At 38.1% G+C, this 25,036-nt stretch overlaps 1 pseudogene; it reads right to left on the reverse strand.

Annotated features, from left to right (window-relative positions):
- Positions 1-494: 494 nt before the first annotated feature.
- On the reverse strand, positions 495-2,171 carry LOC109212091 (annotated as a pseudogene).
- Positions 2,172-25,036: the final 22,865 nt, after the last annotated feature.

Raw genomic sequence — 25,036 nt, forward strand, 5'->3', positions numbered from 1 at the left:
ATAGCGACCAACGTTGGTCGCTAATCTCAGTATTTCTTTGACCAAGCAAGTCTGACCAGTCCGGTCAACATTTTGACGAAATTATTAACCAAATAGTGACCAACTTTGGTCGCTAATGTATTTAAAATAATTATTTTATTATTTTCTCCAATTTAGAGACCAACGTTGGTCGCTTTTCTTGACAGACCAACTTTGATCGCTAAAGTTTGATCGTTTTTTTCCGGAATTCTAGTAGTGCCTGAGCCCAAAAATAAAAAATAAAAATTGGGATTGGTAAATTTAGAGACATTATCACAAAAATGCTTGCAGTAATTGCTTGTAATTTTCCATAATGGTCAATGTTTTCACCCCTACACTACCAAAGAAACTACATACAGGCCTTCGTCATGGCGACTGAAGATCAGTAAACCTACTTCTTGTTGCAAAAAGGTAACGGGATCGACGATAACTTAAGTCTCGTTTCTTGAAAAGAAAATGAGCATGACGAGTATTACCATGCTACAACAGAATCATGCATGCTCCATACAAGAATTCCCAGAATCGCCAGTATTGTTGAATAGGCATTATTGTTTAAATATTGAGCAGGAGAAGCTGATGAGCTCGTGGAATCCATAGCTGGAGCCGTGCCATTTAGAAAAGTGCCGTTTCTGCCAAGATTGCACCAACATACGACAAATAGTTTAGTTGTGAACTCAAATGAAGAGTGATTCAGTGAAAGCAACCGCTACAGTATTTACTTAGTTCCTGTCTTGTAGCCAATTTGATGCTAAAACAGGTTCTGTTTTAATTAACTACATGGCACGAAAAAGCATCGGTTCATAAATAATAAGTACCTTCCAGAAAATACACAAGAACCATGACCTGCAATATACACGACATAAGAATAATTAGTTTCAAAGTTTTCGTTCTTTTAAATTCTAAATATCAAATACTGCAGGAAACTAACAAAAACGAAGTGTATTTTTGGCTAGATGGACGAAATGCTAACTTGGATTTGTTGTGGTGATAGTAGCGACCCCATCATGTGATAGTAGGTATCAAATGCATAGGTAGCTAGCGTGTGCAGCGACATTATCTGGATGGTTCATAACACGGTTCCCCCTGCAACAACGCTGAACTATATATATACACCTTACAATAAGTCTGGTTCGAAGTATCATTAGCAAACATAGACCCTGATTCAGTCAAACTTAGAATATAAACTGGCGTGCCATTGGGGCATTAAATAATCCCCAATTCTTCTCTGACAAATGCATGCCCTGGCTTATTGTCCTCATTGTATAGCTCGTAGATGTACGTACTAACAGCAATACCGGGAATGCTTGGGAGTTCCGGTTTTGTTGAGGACATGCTTTATCAGATTGCTATTGTAAGTGTTTGCATTGTCTAAAGTAGCATCAGGTTCATCGGAGTCGCCTTTTGATGGCCAGCCCGATTCAGTCACCATAACCGGAATATTAATGAAATTGAGATCAAGCATTGCAAATTAAAGTAAGCAGCATCGACCATATGCATCAAAGACGTTAGTACAATGCAAAAGTGTGTTGGAGTCCACGGCTTCTTTATTTGCGGCTAGGGGCCTGAAGAGAGCATAATCTAGTGGAATAACACCGTTAGATAGCATGTAGTCGTAATAAGGATACACGTTAAGCATGAAATAAGAACCGGTACGTGGACTGCATGCAGGAATTTGAACATTGGTACTAATACTGGTTTCAGAGTGTGATTGAAGAAGGCCTGAGATGGGGGAAACGAGTCGAGGATGATGGAAGAAGCTAGAGGCGTTGAAACTTTTATTTACCTATCCAGGCTCGAAGCCACGAGCGCTGAATGGATGAACTTAAGGGCATTGTTGAGGATAGGCGCAACATTTGGAAGGGCAGATAGAACCTCGGAACCAACACAAATAGTTGTGATGTTGGTAGCTGGATAATGTGAGACAACATTCTGAGCAACCCAATTAGCGGATGTAGCATTTGATTGACCAACAGCAAGGAGCTGTTCGTTGGGCACGGAAACGGCAACTTTGATGCCTGAATTTGCAAGTGCAAGGAGCATGACGCAATCTGCATTGAAAGCCGGACATATCGAATTTGCTGGACTTTAAGAAGTGCAACTGTTGGATATTGGGTTTGGGTTGCGGGTCGCCCATATGGACTGACCCAACCCATTTAAAGGAGATAACACCTTAAAGAGGTTACCTAGAAAAGTTAAAACAGATAAATAAATAAAATAAAAAACTGTTGCACGTTAGAGAGAGAATGGGAACGTGCGATTGAATGTGAGCGGCAATTTTTTTCTCTTGAAACCCCTCTCTCTCCTTTATATGTATCTTTCTTCCTCAACAGAGAAAGGTAGATGTCTTGAAGTGATTCTCCCTCAAGAAAACACACTGTGATAAATAAGGTATTTAGATCGTGAACAAGAACTTCGTTTCCAAGAGAGACGAAGTAGGATTCGGGCAATTGATTGGAACAGATTCTAGAAAACTTCCGTTGTTATTAACAGGTACACAAATTCGATATCCCTGTTACTCGATTTTAACTTTCATTAGTATCAGAAGCCGTAATTGTGTTCACGGTCAACGTGGGTCAGTTTTCACCTGTGTTAGAAATAAAGATATTTGGATCTTTTTGTAAGAGATATGAAACTTTTATAGGATAAGAGAATTCTTGTAATCTTCCGTCTTGTAGTATTAATTTTGTTGTGGCTACTGATGTAGATTCGCAAGAATTGCATATACCCACGTGGATGCTCTTTACTGTAAGAGCAATGGTGCAGTGGCAAATTTACTAATTAAATATGCAGTATATATAAAAAGAAGTAAAACAAAGCTTCACCCAAAATATGAATTTAGTTATGGTTTTAGGCTTTCTACTGAATCATGGTTGTTTATGTTCCAAGATATCTGCTTCATCCCTCTAGTTGTTGAAGTTTCATGTTTCTTCCCTTAGTATGGGATGAAGAAAAGAGCATGAAAAACTGATGGACATTTAGGTTCTTTCTCTAAAATTGAAATGCCAACTTATGAAAATTATCTTGCCGGATAGATTACACGTAAACCATTTGGAAAGGCTAAGAGAGTTGATTTTCCATTGCAATTAATCCATTCTAATATCTGTGGTCCAATGAATGTGAGGGCTAGGTCTGGTGCTTTATATTTCATTACGTTCATTAATGATTTCACACGCTTTAGTTATGTCTATTTGATTTCTCATAAATCTGAAGCACTATATGCTTCAAGAAATAATTGAATGAAGTTGAGAATCAATTAGACAAAAGGATTAAGACCTTAAGAACCGATAGAGGGCGTGAATATCTTTCAAAAGAATTTGAAGGATTGTGCAATGAAAAGAGAATCACCAGACAGTTAACTATTTCATACACACCTCAACAAAATGGTGTAGCAGAAAGGAGGAATAGAACACTACTGGACATGATAAGGTCCATGATGGCGCCGGCAAATATACCTATCTCCTTTTGGGGAGATGCGTTATTGACTGCAACCTACATATTGAACAAAGTGCCTTCTAAATCAGTTTCTTCCACTCCTTATGAGCTATGGACTGGTCATAAACCAAACTTACAGGATTTACGACCTTGGGGTTGTGTTGCATATGTAAAAGATTCCTTTAGCATGCTTGGTAAATTAGGTCCAAAAGACAAAAAAAATATATCTTTATAAGATATTCAGAACACTCCAAAGGGTATGTGTTCATTGGTGAATTAGAGGATGGAAGTGTTACTAAGATTGAATCATGAGATGTCACATTTCTGGAAAATGATTTTCCAAAGAAGGGCGAGGTAAAGAATGGAGAGCCTCTTTATGAAATGTTGAACTCAAATAGTCAGCAAGTGTCTTCTGACACAGTTGATAATCAAATCGATCAAGATCTTATTCTTTATCCGAGTGGGAGTGGGAACTCTCAATCCCAAAATCCTTTTGACGAACCTGCATTTCAATTGCGAAAGAGTACCAGGAAAAATATACCCAAACGTACTTATGAAATTGAAGATTATATTTTTTTGGTATCTCCCACAGAAATGGATGAGCCAAATCCTGTGACTGAGGCTTTATCGAGTCCTGGAAAAGATGAGCGGATGAAAGCAATGAAAGAAGAATTAGAGTCCATGAAAACCAACAAAGTCTGGGATCTAGTTGACCTTCCGCCTAGGCGTAGAGCCATTGAGAACAAATGGGTTCTCAAAGTTAAATGCAAAGCGGATGGGTCAATAGAAAGATACAAGGCACGATTGGTGGCAAAAGGCTTTACTCAAGTAGCTGGAATAGATTATGAGGAAACATTTTCACCAGTTGTGATGTTTACCTCAACTCGCTTACTTTTAGCTATTGTTGCACGTTTGGATTTGGAATTACATCAAATGGACGTGAAGACAACTTTTCTCAATGGAGAACTAAACGAAGAGATCTACATGGAACAACCTGTAGGCTTCATCGTTTAAGGCCAAGAAAAGAAGGTCTGTAAATTGAAAAGATCTATTTATGGCCTAAAGAAAAACTTCAAGGCAATGATATTTGAGATTTCACAAGGAAGTGATCTCATATGATTTCACCATGATCAATGAAGACCATTGCATTTATGTGAAGAAGTCCAACGTGATGTTTGTAATTCTTTCTCTTTACGTGGACGATATTTTATTGGCCTAAAATAATTTGGAGTATTTGAGAACTATCAAGTCATGGCTTTTGAGGTCATTTGACATGAAAGATATGGGTGAGGCAGATTATATCCTTAGAGTTAAGATCCAAAGAGACCATTCCAAAAAGTTATTGAGTCTATCTCAAGAAACTTTTATACAGAAAATTTTGGAGCGTTTTCGCATGAACAATTGCAAATCCATGGATACTCCTATAGCGAGAGGTGAAAATTTAAGCCTTGAAATGTGTCCCAAGACTGAAAATGAAAGGGAAGACATGTCCCGAGTTCCATATTCAAGTGCTGTCGTGAGCTTGATGTACCCTATGATGTGTACTCGCCCATACATTTGTTATGTCGTAGGTCTGGTTAGCAGGTATCAATCCAATCCTGGAAGAGATCATTAGAAAGCTGTGAAGAGAATTTTCAGATACCTGAAGGGAACTGCAGATTATTCACTATGTTCTAGTGGAAATGATTTATACTTGAGAGGATATACAAATGTTGATTGGGCTGGTGATCGAAATGATAGAAAATCAACATCTGGTTATGCTTTCTTACTTAATGGTGGTGCAATATCATGGAAAAGTAAGAAACAAACCTGTACATCCCTTTCAACAATGGAAGCTGAGTTCGTGGCTTGTGCGTCTGCAGTACAAGAAGCTGTTTGGTTGAAGAGATTTTTCGAGCATTTGGATATTACAAAGAACTCTCAGGGTCCCATGACTCTATATTGTGATAGTCAAGTGGCTACTGCATATACAAAAGATCCTAAGTATCACAGCAAGACCAAACACATTGACATCAAGTATAACTTTGTAAGAGACATGGTAGCAAGTGAAGAGATAAATTTACAGTACATTCCTACGCGAATCATGATAGCTGATCCTTTTACAAAGGCGATATCTAGAGACCTGTTTCTGAAACATGTTATGGCTCTAAGTTTGTGAAAGATATGAACATATTTATGTATTGTAAAATGACTTAAGTATTATAATGCGCTCATCAATATTTGACTCTTGATTTATGCATATATCTCGTATGTATGTGATGAATGTTTTGTTGATAAAGTGTGTCGAACAAGTTGCAAGATTGGCTCTCTCACACGAGCAATCGCCTCTTACGTTAAGAATCATGAAGAGATGAGACCTTATGGAACCTTGGATAATGTGAGGTTATATTTACTCGTAGAGGTCGGTCTTGACAACTAATCAGACTTACGAATTCACTATTCGATTATGACTTGTTTTGTAAGCCCGATGGATGTTTCTCTAAGAAGACGGTTTGAGGATTATTGAAGTGAGAAACTCAGGTTAGACATTTGGAGGTGTCTAGACCAAGATTTGTACGGTGTTGAACGATTAAAAGAATTAGGCACACACGCCAATATAAGGTGAGAACACCGTAACATGTGTTTCATACCACGTGTGCTATCGACCATGGGATATTGGAAGAATGAATCCATGCTTCTTCATTATGTGAGATCCCAAAGAAGTTACATCAACTTTTATTAGAATACCCTTTGACCTTTTACTGTCTCTTGAAGTGACAATCAGTGTTGCTACTTTAGCATATCACTAATAGCCATGAGTGATTCGGCAATGCACTGGATGTCTAGGAAAGCAGTTGATTTGGAATGGAAAGATTCGAGTAGAAAGGGAAGACAACTAAAATCTAGTAATTTAACCTGTATTCATAGGTCGACCATTACACTTACCATGAGGGTATTGGGTGTAATTGTGGATACAAAGTTAAACATGAACTCGAGTTTGCCTCTTTTCGAGGATGAGGGATCGGATAACTAGCTACTAGAATAGCCAACAATGTCTGGGGTATTGCGAGTAATAATAAGATCCTCATGGTAGTAGTGAATCCTTTCCGCATGTGATTGGATTTCTACATAGAGCTATTAAACAACCTTAAAGGGTGTAAGAATGTTGTAGCTCTTGATGCTCGCATGTCGCACGATCTATTTACCAGTATGAATTAAGTGTGTTATTCACATGGCACCAGTTTGGGTCTAGCCCATCATGTGCGAAGCGGGAGATGTTGGATATTGGGTTTGGATCGCGGGTCGCCCATATGGACTGACCCTACCCATTTAAAGGAGATAAAACCTTAAAGAGGTTACCTAGAGAAGTTAAAACACAGATAAATATATAAAATAAAAAATTGTTGCACGTTAGAGAGAGAATGGGAACATGCGATTTAATGTGAGCGGCAGTTTTTTTCTCTTGAAACCCCTCTCTCTCCTTTATATGTATCTTTCTTCCTCAACAGAGAAAGATAGATGTCTTGAAGTGATTCTCCCTCAAGAAAAAACACTGTGATAAACAAGGTATTTAGATCGTGAATAAGAACTTCATTTCCAAGAGAGACGAAGTCGGATTCGGGCAATTAATTGGAACAGATTCTGCAAAACTTCCGTTGTTGTTAACAGGTACACAAATTTGATGTCCCTGTTATTCGATTTTAACTTTATTGGTATCAGAAGCCGTAATTGTGTTCACGGTCAATGTGGGTCCCCAACTCACTCTGAACGGCTCTCCAGAAATGTGAAGTGAACTGAGGGCCTCTATCTGATATGATGGAAACAGGCACACCGTTCAACCGAACTATCTCTCGAATGTAGATATGGGCCAACCTCTCTAATGTATAAGTAGTCACAATCAGAATAAAGTGTGCTGACTTGGTCAACCTGTCAACAATGACCCACACTGCATCAAACTTCCGCAAGGTCCACGGCAACCCAACTACGAAGTCCATAGTAATGCGCTCCCACTTCCACTCAGGTATATGCATCTGCTAAAGTAGGACACCTGGCCTCTGGTGTTCATACTTAAACTGCTGGCAATTCAAACACCTAGCCACATACTCCACTATGTCTTTCTTCATCCGTCGCCGCCAATATTGCTGCCTCAAGTCACGATACGTCTTCGTAGCACCCGGATAAATAGAATACTGTGAACTTGTGCCTCTTCTAGAATCCTCTCCCTCGAGCCATTAACTTCAGGAACACATAGGCGGCCCTGGAGCCGCAGGATGACATCCTCGCCAATAGAAACCTCCTTGGCACTACCTTGTAGCACCGTCTCTCTGAGTACTGCCAAATGCGGACCACCGAACTGCCGAGCCTTGATCTCCCCCTATAATGAATACTGGGCGACAACACAAGCCAGGACTCGGCTAGGCTCTAAAATATCCAACCTCACAAGTCTGTTAGTGAAGGACTGAATGTCCAAATCTAGTGGCATCTCCTCTGCTGAAATAAAGGCCAAGCTATCCATACTCTCTGCCTTCCTGCTTAAGGCATCTGCGACCACATTTGCCTTGTCCGGATGAAAAAGAATAGTGATGTCATGATCCTTCAGTAACTCAAGTCATCTACGCTGCCTCAAATTGAGATCCCTCTGCCTGAACAAATGTTGTAAGTTGCGATGATCAATATAAATCTCACAGGGCACCCCATACAGATAATGTCTCCATATCTTAAGAGCTGAACAATAGCGGCCAACTCTAGATCGTGCACAGGATAATTCTCCTCATGAATCTTCAGCTGACGCGAATCATATGCAATAACTCTCCCCTCCTGCATCAATACATAACCCAAGCCAACGCGTGAGGCATCGCAATACACAGTATACATCCCCGAGCCGGAAGGCAATACTAGGACTGGTGCTGTAGTCAAAGCTGTATTGAGCTTTTGAAAGCTCGCCTCACAATCATCGGACCATCGGAAAGGAGCAACCTTCTGGGTCAATCTAGTCAGAGGTGATGCTGTAGATGAGAAGCCCTGCACGAATCGACGGTAATAACTTGCTAACCCTAGGAAACTCCTGATCTCGGTCACTGAAGTAGGACGTGGACAACCCTGAACTGCCTCAATCTTCTTGGGATCCACCTTAATACCCTCTCCTGACACAATATGTCCCAAGAATGCCACTGACTCTAGCCAAAACTCACACTTAGAGAACTTAGCATATAGCTTCTGCTCTCGCAAGGTCTGAAGCACTACTCTCAAATGTTGCTCGTGCTCTCCCAGGCTGCGTTAGTATATCAAGATGTCATCAATAAAGACAATAACAAAGGAATCAATATAAGGCCTGAACACCCTGTTCATCAAGCCCATAAATGCCGCTGGGGCATTAGTCAAGCCAAAGGACATCACCAGGAATTCATAATGGCCATATCTAGTACAGAAAGCGGTCTTCGGGATATCTGAATCCCGAATCTTCAGCTGTTAATACCTTGATCTCAAGTCAATCTTAGAAAACACCCTAGCACCCTGCAACTGGTCAAACAAATCATCGATACGAGGCAACGGGTACTTGTTCTTGACGGTGACTTTGTTCAAATGGCGGTAATCAATACATATCCGCATAGTCCCATCCTTCTTCTTCACCAATAACACTGGTGCGCCCCAAGGTGACACACTAGGTATCACAACTCCCTTCGCTAACAACTCCTCAAGCTGCTCCTTTAACTCTTTCGGAGCCATACGGTACGGTGGAATAGATATAGGCTGGGTGCCTGGAGCCAAATCAATGCAGAAATCAATATCACGATCTGGTGAGATTCCTGGAAGGTCGGAAGGAAACACGTCGGCGAACTCCCGAACTACTGGCACTGAATCAATCGTCAGAGACTCTGCGGTGGTGTCCCGAACATATGCTAGATATGCTAAACAACCCTTCTCGAGCATATGTCGAGCCTTCAGAAAAGAGATAACCTGACTAGATGCACTAACGGAGGAACCTTTCCACTCCAATCTCGGCAACTCTGGCATTGCTAAAGTAACAGTCTTGGCATGACAGTCAAGAATGGCGTGATACGGAGATAACCAATCCATGTCCAAGATGACCTCAAAGTCGATCATATCAAATAACAGGAGATCCACTCTAGTCTTGTAACCATAAAAGGTAACCACACAAGACCGGTAGATCCGATCCACAACCACAGAATCACCCACAAGAGTGGACACATAGACAGGAGTACCCAGGGACTCACGAGGAATATCCAGGAAATGAGCAAACAGAGAGGACACATATGAATACGTAGACCCTGGATCAAACAATACAGAAGCATCTCTACAGCAGACGGAGATAGTACCTGTGATCACGGTATCTGAGGCCACTGCATCTGGTATGGCCGGAAAAGCATAGAATCTGGCTGGAGCGCCGGCTGGCTGGCCTCTGCCGGGCTGAGAAATGGCTGACTGACCTCCCCCTGCCTGGCCTCCAGCTCTAGAACGGTCCCTGCCAGACTGTCCTCCACCTCTGGGCGGCCGAACGGCTGGTGGTGTAATCGTAGGCTGATAACCCTGCTGTATTGCCTTGCCCCAAAGTTTGGGAAAAGAAGTTAAGCAAAAAGATGTGCATAAACATTAATGTATTGTTTAATCCTCATAGGAAATAACAAGAGGAAAAAATAAACTGGCCTATCAAAATCTACTATTTTAATGCTTTCCTCTATTGTTTCGTCTAACAAGTGATGATCTTATGTATATAATATTAATTTATAAATTCATTTAAGTAAACTAATTGTTGATCACATTCAAGCAGTAAATTGCGACTAATTTTATTTCTAATAGTGGAGCGTTAGGAAAAAAGAAAAAAATGAGTATTCGCAAGATCAAACAATGCTATACTTTTCAAAAAGCTGCATGAGTTTAAGCGAAATAAGTACAACAATTTCTTGAATTCAAATGGAGTGTTTGGTGCTATTATCAAATATGATTTTACCCTTTTTAGATGAATAGAAGACACTATAAGAGAAACTGAGAAAATCTTGTAATTTCCCAAAAATAACAAATAATAGTTGACAAAATAAAATTTTAGAGAAAATTTATATATCAAAGACTTTTTCTACTGTTCTAATATATTCAATTAAGCTCTAGTACCTCTTCTTGAATAACCACCTCGAGCATTCCTCCAAAGGTTGACTGCCTGTTAATTCTTGAATGAAAGTGAGTCTTTAGAAAAGATTAGTTGATTAAACAAAGGTGAAGCTGAAAAAAGAAAACTAAACAAAGATGAAGAAAGAAGAATTAAATTTTAATATTTGATGCAGGGTTTCTCAAATATTTATATGTGGTGCTATGAGATCCTAAAGGCCAAACGCTGAGGAATTTACCTGATTCTCAATTAATATTTGGTAACTGATGACTTATTGAAACAGATCAGATGAATCATTAACAAAGAAAACCAAAAGTTCTTAACGAATAGCTTGGAGGTGAAAATGCAATGTGATAAGAGATTATTTAAAACCACATTAACTATAGCAATAATATAGTAGCATGTACTATGTACTAAATAAATCATTTGATGTAAGATAATTTGATTTTTTTGGTAAAGGCTAAATTGGTCTTTCAGTTTTTGAAGGTTAATTTAGTAATTTTAACTTTCACCCTAAAAGGCTTCCTACTTATAATATAACTAGTCTCAGTATACGCACTTGCGCGTGTATCTTTTCTCAATGAGTTTAAACTTTTTTAAAAATTGAATAAAATGTTATATTAAAATTTGACGAATAAGAAAACTATTTATAAAAGTAAAATTTTACTCAAAATTAAAATTTTAAAATATTAGAAATTTGTGCATAGTTCAAATATAGAGAAATTTAAGACGTATATTGGGCGTGTACCTCATATCAGTAAGGATAATTTTAACGCTCTATATAAACATTCATACAATAAACATGCAGAAGATATGACCAGGATGAAGTAACACTGATTTCTCATAAATAATTTATCATGATTGCTCTATATACACGCGCGTGCGCTCGCACACACTTTTTATCATGATTCTTTAAATATTAGTCAAATAACACAAATTTAAAGTTTGAATCTTTTGGTGTAGTCTAAAACTTTGGAAATAAAAGGATTTGGTTCGATAGCTCCTCGAGAAAAAATGAATAAATAATAATATAATGCTAAAAGTAATAAATTGATTGAGTATTCTACAGTAGATAACTTAACAATTTGAATACTGTCTATCACTTAATATAGAAATGTATTATGTATAGCTCATATTCTATAGTTTTAAAATAACATGGAGAGAATTATAATTATGTTATTTTGTTCATAACTCTTGTGAAGATATGCAATACCATAATATTTTCTTATAACCAAAATAAATTAATAATCAATATAGTCTCAGTTTAAACTACATAATAATGTTGCACTTTTCATGTGAAAATCCTATATACATCTTGAGGGATCTTAGGCAAAAGGAATTCTAATTGGATATGATGAGGAATATTTTAGTTAAAAAAAATAAAGATATCAGAGTGATATTGTAGAATGACATGTACTAACTACTAAGACCATCTCCAAGGCTGCACCATTTCTTGCACCAAATCTAAATTTGGTACAAGAAATGGTGTTTTTTTGCTCCAATGCAACACTAATTCTTGCACCATTATAGAGCATGAATAGTGTTGCACCAAATTTGGTGCAACACTATTCATCACTCCAAATTTGGCTTATTATTATTTTATTCAATCTTTTTATTTTTTGGACTTATAATTTATCATATATTGTGTATATAATTAATTTTTATATTAAGATCTTTATAATTTTAATTTTATATCCAATTTTTTTATTATTAATTTTTGTATATATTATATTTATATAAAATTATAAGTTAATTTTATTATTATTATAATTGTATAAAAAGAAATATAACCATTATTTAAAAATAAAAAATGCAAATGTAAGATATCTAATGTTGCTAAAATTGAAAAGTGAAAACTAAAATTTAAAAAAGAAAATTAACAATACATAAAATAAAAATACATTATAATTAAAGAACATAAAAGGAGGATACAGTAAAATTGAAATTACGTTAAAAACATAAAACATAAAATAATTTTGTAATAAATGATTATATAAGTGGTGAATGTGAATTATATATAATGAATATGGAAAAAAGAAAAAAGATAGTATTAGTTTGAAGGAAATAAAAATGAAAAGTAAATAGAAGATAATAATACAATATAGAAGAGAGAGAAGATTTGGTGTAAAAAATGGTGCAATGGTTGGAGTAAATTTCGTGTTACACCATTTTGGTGTGAAATTTAGTGTTAGGGTTGGAGATAGCCTAAGTGCGTGCTTTATAATTTTTAATTTTTTTTTTTATTAGAATAGTTAAAAATTTCTATATTCCTTATTATTTCAATCTTCTATTTTTGATATTCTTTTCGTTTTTTCTTACTTATAGTATAGTTATTGTTACATAGTTGGAAAGGACTTTTGTAAATCATAATTGATTTTAAAGTCTAAATATTCGGAATTCCTACATTACACTAATAAGGAAAGATTTTAATAATCAAATTTTAATTGATTTCGAAGTCCAAAAATATAGGAAAATAGTTAAATGACTATTTTGTCTAGTGTGAAATTGATTTTTTAAAGGGTAAAAAAGGCGAACGACATTTCGCTAAAGGCCTTCGTGCTTTTAATATAGTACTAGTTTTAGGGTACGCGCCTTGCGCGTGTACCCCACACTAATAAATATAAAATTTTAAAAAGTTACATAAATAATAACATGCTTGAGTTATAAATAAGAATTAAATAAAAATATAAGTTCATGACAATGATGAATGTATGGTTTTAGCCTTGTGTTTGTGGCATTCAGCTTAATTTTTCTCCAAATTGTGATGTCGTGTTTATTATGCGTATGCAAATCATTTTGGAGCCAAGAGACTAAATTTTGAAAGAAGATTCGCATCATGGGAGACAATTTTAAGAATAATTTTATGCATTTTTTCGCGTTATGACGATTATTGTCTTCTTTTTTTTAAAATGCATCTTTATAGACTTTTTTTCCCCAGAAAATTGACTCTTGAAATAACAGTAAAATGTCACGACCCAAAATCTAACCATGGTCGTGATGGCGCCTATCGTGTTACAAGGCAAGCCTATTCCCAAAATATTACTGCCAATTTGATTATAAGAATTTAATAAAATATTTCCAATAATTTAATTCCTGATAAACTAAACCAACTCTAAATATAAATAATATAAAATACGGAAACGAGTCCCAAACATCGGGGTGTCACTAAGTCATGAGCATCCAAAACTATGAACTGAGATATATAAACTGTCTAACCGTCCAAAAAAGAAATGATAAAAGGAGTAACAAGGTCCTGCGGATGCTGGCAGCTACCTTGCAGTCTCCAATTAAAGCCGGCCTGAAATCAACGATCACCGTGCTCTAACTCACCTGGATCTGCAGATAAAGTGCAGGGTGTAGTATGAGTACAACCACCTCAGTAGTAACAGAAATAACTAAGGAACTGAGCAGTAGTGACGAGCTGAGCAAAACAGTCCAATTATTTATTTTTCACAATTTTAAAAATAACAGGAATAAACAGGTAAATTCCATAACTCGGTAAATGCCACAAAGAAATTTAACAAATAAATGCAGCAACAGCAAAAGTAAATGCAACCTCACAGCAATGTCACTCCATCACTCAGCACTCGCACTCAGCACTCAACACTCAACACTCAATACACTCAACACTCTGCGCTCACTGGAGGTGTGTACAGACTCCGGAGGGGCTCCCAAAGCCCAAGCGCTAAGCACGGACAACTCACGTGCCATCATATCAATACCTGGATCCGCATGGTCAACTCACGTGCTACGCGGATAACTCACGCGTTATGGTATCAATACCTGGACCCGCACGGTCAACTCACGTGCTACGCGGACAACTCACGCGCTATGGTATTAATATCCTCACAACCAGGCCCTCGGCCTTACTCAACCATGTACCTCACCAGCCTCCCATCATCAACAAATAAGGGCACACAGCCCACATCAAGTATCACAACATATTAGCAAATAATAGAGACTGAGGTAAATATGTACAATAATTTTTATGACTAAATACAAATAATGTGAGCATGAATAAAGGCCTAAGCATGATCTCTAACATGAAGGCAAACAAGTTCAACAACAAGTAAACACATAACCACAGATAATGGCTTTTAGGCCCGGTCTCACGGGACGGACCAAGTCTCAATCCCTCGCGGAGTACACCCACACGCCCGTCACCTAGCGTGGGTATCACCACCAAACAATCACATGATATCAATTTCTCCGGGTTTATACCCTCAAAGCCAGAGTTAAAACTGTTACTTACCTCAACATCGTAAAATCCTACTCCGGGATGTCCTCATCCCTCGACCCGGTCTCCAAAAGCTTCGAATCTAACCATAATCAGAATACTACTATCAACATAGTCTAAAGAATCGAATTACACAATAAAAACTACATAAACATGCCAAAAATCCGAAATTGGCCAAAACTCGGCCCCCGGGCCCACATCTCAGAATCAGTCAAAAATGGAAGAATAATAATTCTCGTCCTCTCCCGAGTCTAACCATATAAAATTTGTCAAAAACGGACTCCGTTTGGTCCCTCAAATCCTCACTTAAAACTCTCCAAAACTCAAACCCTAACTCCCTCAATTTCACTTTGAAATCATTAATCAAATCTCAAAAACGAAGATGGATTCATAAATTATAATCAAAATCGAGTAGAGAACACTTACCCCAATCCATATGGTGAAAATCGCCTCCAAAATCGCCCAAATCCAAGCTCCCCAACTCAAAATATGGCCGAATGAACAAACCCTAGTTTTGTATATTTTTCTATCAGTTATTCTGCCTCGTTTCTCAAGCCAAACAATCCCGAAACTCGTATTTTATGCCTCCAATGGATTCCTTGTGAAATTCTAGTCAAGTTAGGCTTTTGAATCACTCAATTTGACCTTATAACGAAGGAGATATGTAGGTTTTAATATTTGCAAATAGTGCAGGTTTTTAAATACGCCATCAGTAGCAATTTCGTAATTAATCTGAAAAATCTGGCAACCTAATTCTTAGTAAAATGACCATAAAATCCTCATACGATGTCCAAATTCGACGATTCTTTTTTGCTACAGGTCCGTAATTACAATACGGATCTAATGCTTCAATCAAAAAAAGAAATTGTAACTCATTTGTTCAAAATGATATCATTTATGCTTAAAGAAACGATGTCGAAACATAAGAAAAACGAGCGCACCACAACCCAAACCTATCCGAAACTCACCCGAGGCCCTCGAGACCTCAATCAATAATTTCAACAAGTCATATATCACTACCCGAACTTAGTCGAACCTTCGAAACACCCAAAACACCAAATCAACCTCGAATTCAACCTTAAGAACTTCTAAACTTCCAACTTTCGCCAATTCAAGCCTAATTCTACCACGGACCTCCAAGCTAAATTCCGGACACACTCCTAATTCTAAAATCACCCAAGGAAGATAATCGAATCATAAAAATCTAAATCCAAATTCGTTTACTCATAAGTCAACTTCCGGTTGACTTTTCTAACTTAGCTTTCTAACTAAGAGACTAAGTGATCATTTCACTCCAAAACTACTCCGAACCCAAACCTACCAACTCGATACAACTCAACACAGATGAACAACACATAAAGAAATAGAAATGAGAGAACGGGGCTACAACTCTTAGAACGACTAACCGGGTCGTTACATCCTCCCCCTCTTAAACAAACGTTCGTCCTCGAACGAGTCTAAAAACATACCTGGAGTCTCAAATAGATAAAACCTTCAGCAATACCTTCTCGTCACATTCAAATCATATGAACTCATCTCGCAGTCAAATCATACTCTCCACATAGCCATCAAATCACAAATCCCACTAATAGGGACACCAACGGACATATAAACACGTGCTCACACAATCAAAATTTTGGTACTCCAGCTACCGACAAAACCCGACCTCAAGTACCCCAGACTAGCTCAACATCAACATCAGAAATCACATCTCGCACCTCATCTAGGGAATCATAATCCGTCGATGCACAACTGATACCGAGCGCTCATGTGCGCATACGAATGTGTGGAAGGAATTCAAAGAGTTAGACTTCAAGCTGAATCAATACCGCACGATAAGAATTCAAGAAGGTGAAGTTTTCCTAAAGGTTCTGCAGCCTCTCGAAGATAAGTACAGACGTCTCCGTACCGATCCGCAAGACTCTACTAAACCCGCTCATGACTCGTGAGACCTATGTAACCTAGGCTTTGATACCAACTTGTCACGACCCAAAATCTAACCATGGTCGTGATGGCGCCTATCGTGTTACAAGGCAAGCCTATTCCCAAAATATTACTGCCAATTTGATTATAAGAATTTAATTAAATATTTCCAATAATTTAATTCCTGATAAACTAAACCAACTCTAAATATAAATAATATAAAATACGGAAACGAGTCCCAAACATCGGGGTGTCACTAAGTCATGAGCGTCTAAAACTATGAACTGAGATATATAAACTGTCTAACCGTCCAAAAAAGAAATGATAAAAGGAGTAACAAGGTCCTGCGGATGCTGGCAGCTACCTTGCAGCCTCCAATTAAAGCCGGCCTGAAATCAACGATCACCGCGCTCTAACTCACCTGGATCTGCACATAAAGTGCAGGGTGCAGTATGAGTACAACCACCTCAGTAGTAACAGAAATAACTAAGGAACTGAGCAGTAGTGACGAGCTGAGCAAAACAGTCCAATTATTTATTTTTTACAATTTTAAAAATAACAGGAATAAACAGGTAAATTCCATAACTCAGTAAATGCCACAAAGAAATTTAACAGGTAAATGCAGCAACAGCAAAAGTAAATGCAATCTCACAGCAATGCCACTCCATCACTCAGCACTCGCACTCAGCACTCAACACTCAACACTCAATACACTCAACATTCTGCGCTCACTGGAGGTGTGTACAGACTCCGGAGGGGCTCCCAAAGCCCAAGCGCTAAGCACGGACAACTCACGTGCCATCATATCAATACCTGGATCCGCACGGTCAACTCACGTGCTACGCGGATAACTCACGCGCTATGGTATCAATACCTGGACCCGCACGGTCAACTCACGTGCTACGCGGACAACTCACGCGTCTNGTATAAGTTATATTGGGATAAGTTATGCTGGGACTAATTGTGCTGGGATTGTTGTTTATTCATTGTTTGGTATGTTGTATTAAGAATGACAATTGCATAATTTCTAAGAAGAAGGTATAAGTTATACCGGTGCTAATTATCCCACCTTCTATAAGGTATAAGTTATCCCCGTGTTAAAATGTCACGACCCAAAATCTAACCGAGGTCGTGATGGCGCCTATCGTGTTACAAGGCAAGCCTATTCCCAAAATATTACTACTAATTTGATTATAAGAATTTAATAAACATTTTTAATAATTTAATTCCTGATAAACTAAACCAACTCTAAATATAAATAATATAAAATACAGAGACGAGTCCCAAACATCAGGGTGTCACTAAGACATGAGCGTCTAAAACTATGAACTAAGATATATAACTGTCTAAAAGAAGAAATGACAAAAAGAGTAACAAGGTCCCGCGGACGTTGGCAGCTACCTTGCAATCTCTACAGATAGCCGGCCTGAACTCAACGAACTCACCTGGATCTGCACATAAAGTGCAGGGTGCAGTATGAGTACAACCACCTCAGTAGTAACAGAAATAACTAAGGAACTGAGCAGTAGTGACGAGCTGAGCAAAACAGTCCAATTATTTATTTTTCACAATTTTAAAAATAACAAGAATAAACAGGTAAATTCCATAACCCAGTAAATGCCAAAAAAAAGTTTAAAGATAAATGCAGCAACAGCAAAAGTAAATGCAACCTCACAGCAATGCCACTCCATCACTCAGCACTCGCACTCACCACTCAACACTCAATACACTCAACACTCTGCGGGGGTGTATACAGACTCCGGAGGGGCTCCCAAAGCCCAAGCGCTAAGCACGGACAACTCTCGTGCTACCACATCAATACCTGGATCCGCACGGTCAACTCACGTGCTACGCGGACAACTCACGCGCTATGGTATAAATACCTGAACCCGCACGGTCAACTCACGTGCTACGCGGACAACTCACGCACTATGGTATTAATATCCTCACAACCAGGCCCTCGGCCTCACTCAGTCATGTACCTCACTAGCCTCACCATCATCAACAAATAAGGGAACACAGCCCACATCAAGTATCACAGCATATTAGCAATTAATAGAGACTGAGGTAAACATGTACGATAATTTCTATGACTGAGTACAAATAATGTGAGCGTGAATAAAACCTAAACAGGATCTCTAACATGAAGGCAAACAAGTTCAACAACAAGTAAACACATAACCACAGATAATAGCTTTTAGGCCCGGTCTCACGGGACGGACCAAGTCTCAATCCCTCGCGGTGTACACCCACACGCCCGTCACCTAGCGTGGGTATCACCACCAAACAATCACATGATATCAATTTCTCCGGGTTTATACCCTCAAAGCCAGAGTTAAAACTGTTACTTACCTCAACATCGTAAAATCCTACTCCGGGATGTCCTCGTCCCTCAACCCGGTCTCCAAAAGCTTCGAATCTAACCATAATCAGAATACTACTATCAACATAGTCTAAAGAATTGAATTACACAATAAAAACTACATAAACATGCCAAAAATCCGAAATTGGCCAAAACTCGGCCCCCGGGCCCATATCTCGGAATCAGTCAAAAATGGCAGAATAATAATCCTCGTCCTCTCCCGAGTCTAACCATATAAATTTTGTCAAAAACGGACTCCGTTTGGTCCCTCAAATCCTCACTTAAAACTCTCCAAAACTCAAACCCTAACTCCCTCAACTTCACTTTGAAATCATCAATCAAATCCCAAAAATGAAGATGGATTCATAAATTATAATCAAAATCGAGTAGAGAACACTTACCCCAATCCATGTGGTGAAAACCGCCTCCAAAATCGCCCAAGTCCAAGCTCCCCAACTCAAAATATGGCCGAATGAACAAACCCTAGTTTTGTATATTTTTCTACCAGCTATTCTACCTCGTTTCTCAAGCCAAACAATCCCGATACTCGTATTTTATGCCTCCAATGGATTCCTTGTGAAATTCTAGTCAAGTTAGGCTTTTGAATCACTCAATTTGACCTTATAACGAAGGAGATATGTAGGTTTTAATATTTGCAAATAGTGCAGATTTTTAAATACGCCATCAGTGGCAATTTCGTAATTAATCTGAAAAATCTGGCAACCTAATTCTTAGTAAAATGACCATAAAATCCTCATACGATGTCCAAATTCGACGTTTCTTTTTGCTACAGGTCCGTAATTACAATACGGATCTAATGCTTCAATCAAAAAAAGAAATTATAACTCATTTGTTCAAAATGATATCATTTATGCTTGAAGAAACGACGTCGAAACATAAGAAAAACGAGTGCACCACAACCCAAACCTGTCCGAAACTCACCCGAGGCCCTCGAGACCTCAATCAATAATTCCAACAAGTCATATATCACTACCCGAACTTAGTCGAACCTTCGGAACACCCAAAACACCAAATCAACCTCGAATTCAACCCTAAGAACTTCTAAACTTCCAACTTTCGCCAATTCAAGCCTAATTCTACCGTGGACCTCCATGCTAAATTCCGGACACACTCCTAATTCTAAAATCACCCAAGGAAGCTAATCGAATCATAAAAATCTAAATCCGAATTCGTTTACTCGTAAGTCAACTTCCGGTTGACTTTTCTAACTTAGTTTTCTAACTAAGAGACTAAGTGATCATTTCACTCCAAAACTACTCCGAACCCAAACCTACCAACTCGATACAACTCAACACAGATGAACAAAACATAAAGAAACAGAAATGAGAGAACGGGGCTACAACTCTTAGAACGACTAACCGGGTCGTTACATAAAACAACTAAATGTAACTAAAATCCAAATTAAAGACAAATTTGCTATAGTTTCCGTCTAAAGTGCTTGTGTTGTTAGGAAAATAAAAATATACGATAGACAAAATTTCTTTTGAATAAACATCTTAATTTTTATAAGGTAAAATCTTAAAAGATTTTAAAGCCTTAAATTTTAGACTTTCTATCTAGTTTAAATAAGGAAAGATTTAATAATCATATTTGAAGTTATTTTTAATGTGATAAATATTAGGGAAAATTATCAAAATAACTACTTTGTCCGGTGTGAATTCTATAAGACTAAAAAAGGCGAACAACATTTCACTAAGGACCTTTGTGCTTTTAAAATAACTGGTATTAAGGTACGCGTTCTGCGCATACCCATATTAATAAGTATATAATTTTATAAAATTATACAAATATTACTAAACAATGTATTAATTGAGTTATACAATAACAACAAAAAAAATGTCAATTCATTATTGTGCTTTTGAAACTATTTATCAATTCTGGTTACATTATGGTATTCATGCTTGACAAAGATCAAAAAAATAATATGGAAAATTACCTCTAGAATAATTATATTTGGATAGGTTGAATTTGGGTGATTAAAACATAAATACATTAATTCTCGCATAAAGAAACTAAGTGTCTTTTATTTTGACAAATGTGTTGAACTTTTTTCTCGTAAAATCTTCCAAAAGAAAAAAGTTAGTCTTTGTAAAAATTGAGAAACATGTCTTAAGTTGTTTTCCAAATATTGAAAAATTATTGTTCATGGTTGATATTTTAAAAAATATAAAGAATTATCAGTTTATGTAGAACTTATAAAAAATTTCACAGATACTCATTTTCTCCTACTGTTAGAACAAATGCCACCTTATTTTGATAGACAAAGCAACTATAATTAACATAGTTTTTCAGTTTTGATATCACTTGTATTTTGCAAACTGATATGTTATTCAAAACAAATATGAAAAGATTGAAACTTTCTAAATCATTCAAATAAGGAAGAATTTAATACATAGTATTTAGTTGATTTAAAAAATCCTAAGATTTAGGGGGAAACTCTACAAAAAAAAAGGACTAAAACTTAGACATAGATGCCTTCAAATTCCTAATTAATTATAAAGATCATTAAACCTAGGAAACTTAAAGTATAAGAGTAAGATACTTATCAGTTTTTACATAATTAGGAATAGGCGCGGCAAATTCACAAAGATCTTCTGCTTCTAGGAAACTTAAAGTAGAAAAGTAGGATTTAATTAAGGAATGTTTTAACAATGAAAATTTTGTTGATTTTAGCATCCTAAATAGTAGGAAAAGTAATTAAATTACTATTTTGTCCAATATGAACTCTATTTTTAAGGGGTAAAAAAGGCGAACGACATTTCGTTAAGGCCTTCATGCTTTTAATATAGTATAGACTAGTTTTGCTAACGTGTTGCACGTTTATCTTCAACTTTTATTATAAAGTTTATATTGCAAAATAGTGAACTAAAGAGGTACTTTAAAAGCTACATTACATTAGAAAATATTTGTGGTTACCAAAGCAAGAAAAGTTAATCAATCATATAAGGGCTCAATGTGACGACCCAAAGGGCCATCACCTTATCTTATTCATTCCGTACTTTCGAGGCCTCGAAAAACCTCATTTAGGATTGCCTCGATTTGCGTGCGCAGTCCGGGCGCGTAGTCGGAAAGCTGAAATATAAATTCTGTGTGAAAAATGCTAAAATTTGATATTAATATGAATATATTTGACTTCGGTCAATATTTCTGGTAAACGGACCCGGACCCGTGATTTGACGGTCCCGGAGGGTCCGTAGAAAAATGTGGGACACGGTCATATGCCCGGAGTCGAATTCCAAGGTCTAGAGCCCGAGAAATAAATTTTTCCGTGAAATTGTTTTTCTGAAATTATTAAGGAAATTGGAAAAGAAAATTGATTAAAAGACTGTGGTATCGGGCTCGTATTTTGGTTCCGACGCTCAGTACAAGTCTTATATATGGTTTAAGCGCTTTCTGTAAAATTTGGTTGAAAACGGACGTCGTTTGACGTGTTTCGGACTCGAAATGGAAATTTGAGGCTTTATGAACATTTCAAAGAAAATCATGAGTTTTGAGGCTTGATTCTATGTATGTGATGTTATTTTGGCGATGTGATCGCGCGAGTAAGTCCGTAGTATGTTTTTGAGGTTGTGTGCATGTTTGGTTTGGAGCTATGAGGGCTTGGGTTGTGATTCCTCTGCATTGTGTTCTTGACGGATACTAGGGTCGCTTAGGTTAATGTTTCCTTGTGTCGTGGGATGACTATAGTTATAGCTGAGGTGGTTAAGTAACGTAATAGGCTAGTTATCAATGGGGTAGTTAGGTGAGGTAATCGGTTAGATATAGCTGAGATGGTTAAGTGTGGTAATAGGTTGGTTATAGCTGTGGTGGTTAGATGTTGGAACTAATGTGGTTATAGTAATCCCCTTGCCGGAATATTTGAGATGATGTTTTGTTCCCTTACTAGGAAGTCGTTATATTGTTGTTGGTGACGGAATATGAGATAAGAAATTTCTTGGAGCTTGGGATCCAGTGATATCGTGAATAAGAAAAGTAAGAGAGAGAAAGCGTTGTTGATTATTCCCTTGCCGGGACGTTTGGTTGAACTTGTTGGATTCTTTCCCTTGCCGGGATGTTTGTCAAATATTTACTTATTTTTATGCCCCTTAATTGTGACTGTTGTTTGGGGAGTCGGACTGTTAAATGATATTGAGGATCGGGTTGCGCGCCGCAACAATGATATTGAGGATTGGGTTGCGCGCCGCAACAATGATATTGAGGATCGGGTTGCGCGCCACAACAATGATATTGAGGATCGGGTTGTGTGCCGCAACAATGATATTGAGGATCGGGTTGCATGCCGCAACAGAAAAAGGTGAGGATCGGGTTGCGCGCCGCAACAATGATACATGATAAATGATATGGGTTGGGTTGCACGCCGCAACAGTGGTATTTGTGGAGCGGGTTGCACGCCGCAACGATAGTAATTATGGAGCGGGTTGCACGCCGCAACAGTTATTGAGCTATGTGTTTGTATTTGAGTATTGATTCCTTGTTCATTGTGAACCTAAGCTGTTTTGGTTGTTACTCTGGATTGCTGTTAATATTGTATCTCCCCTTAGCATGTCTCCCCTCCCATGTTGTTAATTACTTGGTATTCGATTTCCGCTGTATATTTATAACTACACAGGTTTATGTGATGTCCAGTCTAGCCTCATCACTACTTCGCCGGGGTTAGGCTAGACACTTACCAGCACATGGGGTCGGCTGTGCTGATGCTACACTTCTGTGCATTTTTGCACAGGTCCAGGTTTTGAGGAGCAGCAGCAGCAGTAGTGCGGGACCAGATTTCCTTATTCACAAGACTAAGGTAGCCTTGCAGGCGTCCGCAGGCCCGGCGTCTCTTCTTTATGTTTTCCTTTTAACTGTTGCCTCATTGTTTTCGAGGCAGACAACTGTTATATTTCTTTCAGACCTTTGTATTTAGTTTATTCTTAGTGGTTCGTGAGTAATGTGACACCAAATCTTGGGTAGAGGCTATTATTGACGGTTTTGCGTTTTGATTCGTTTTTTTTTATAAATCAGATTTCCGCTGTTATTCTTGTTAAACTTCAAGTTCTAAATTGCTGTTATAAACTGCTAAACTAATTGTTTAATGATGAAAAGGTAAATAAGTTGGCTTGCCTAGCTACCACGAGTAGGCGCCATCACGATCCCGATGGTGGAAAATCCGGGTCGTGACAAGTTGGTATCAGAGCACTAGGTTACATAGGTCTCACAACTCACAGACAAACTTAGTAGAGTCTGAGGGGTAGGTACGGAGACGTCTGTACTTGTTCACCAGAGTCTATTGAGTTAGGAAAACCTCTCATTTGTTCTTTCTTGTCGTGCGATTGGTTTCTCAAATGCTGATTGAATTTCTACTCCGTTCTTTCGCGAATGGCGAGGTCATGTACCGCTTCTTCAGCTGACCAGCAACACAGACCAGTGATAGATCAGCTACGTCTTCAGAGGCTTTGTGGAGATAAAGGTATTAGAGGTGGATGTATAGATGCGAGAGGTGGAGGTAAAGGTATTAGAGGTGGAGGTAGAGATGCGATAAGTGGAGGTAAAGGTATTAGAGGTGGAGGTGCAGGTACTGTTCTGGCTTGTGGTAGAGAAGCTTCGGTCTTAGTTTGTGCCGTATTGGGCCCAGTGATTCTTTGAGTGCCTTGTTTATGTGTCTACGCCGGTGAGTGATTTTATTGTGGTGGATTGCGTCCATTGTTCACGTATAGTGGTTATTGGCGGTTTTGAGACCCGTGTTGATTTACTGCTTTTAGATATGGTGGAATTCGACGTCATATTGGGGATGGATTGGTTGTCCCCGTATCATGCCATCTTAGATTGTCACGCCAAGACCGTGACCTTGGCTTTGCCGGAATTGCCCCGACTAGAGTGGAGAGGGACCTCAGGTCATGCCACTCGCAGAGTTATTTCATATGTTAAGGCTCGACGCATGGTCGAGAAGGGGTGTTTGGCT

Source organism: Nicotiana attenuata, unplaced genomic scaffold (genome assembly GCF_001879085.1).
Source record: "Nicotiana attenuata strain UT unplaced genomic scaffold, NIATTr2, whole genome shotgun sequence".
Taxonomy (NCBI): domain Eukaryota; kingdom Viridiplantae; phylum Streptophyta; class Magnoliopsida; order Solanales; family Solanaceae; genus Nicotiana; species Nicotiana attenuata.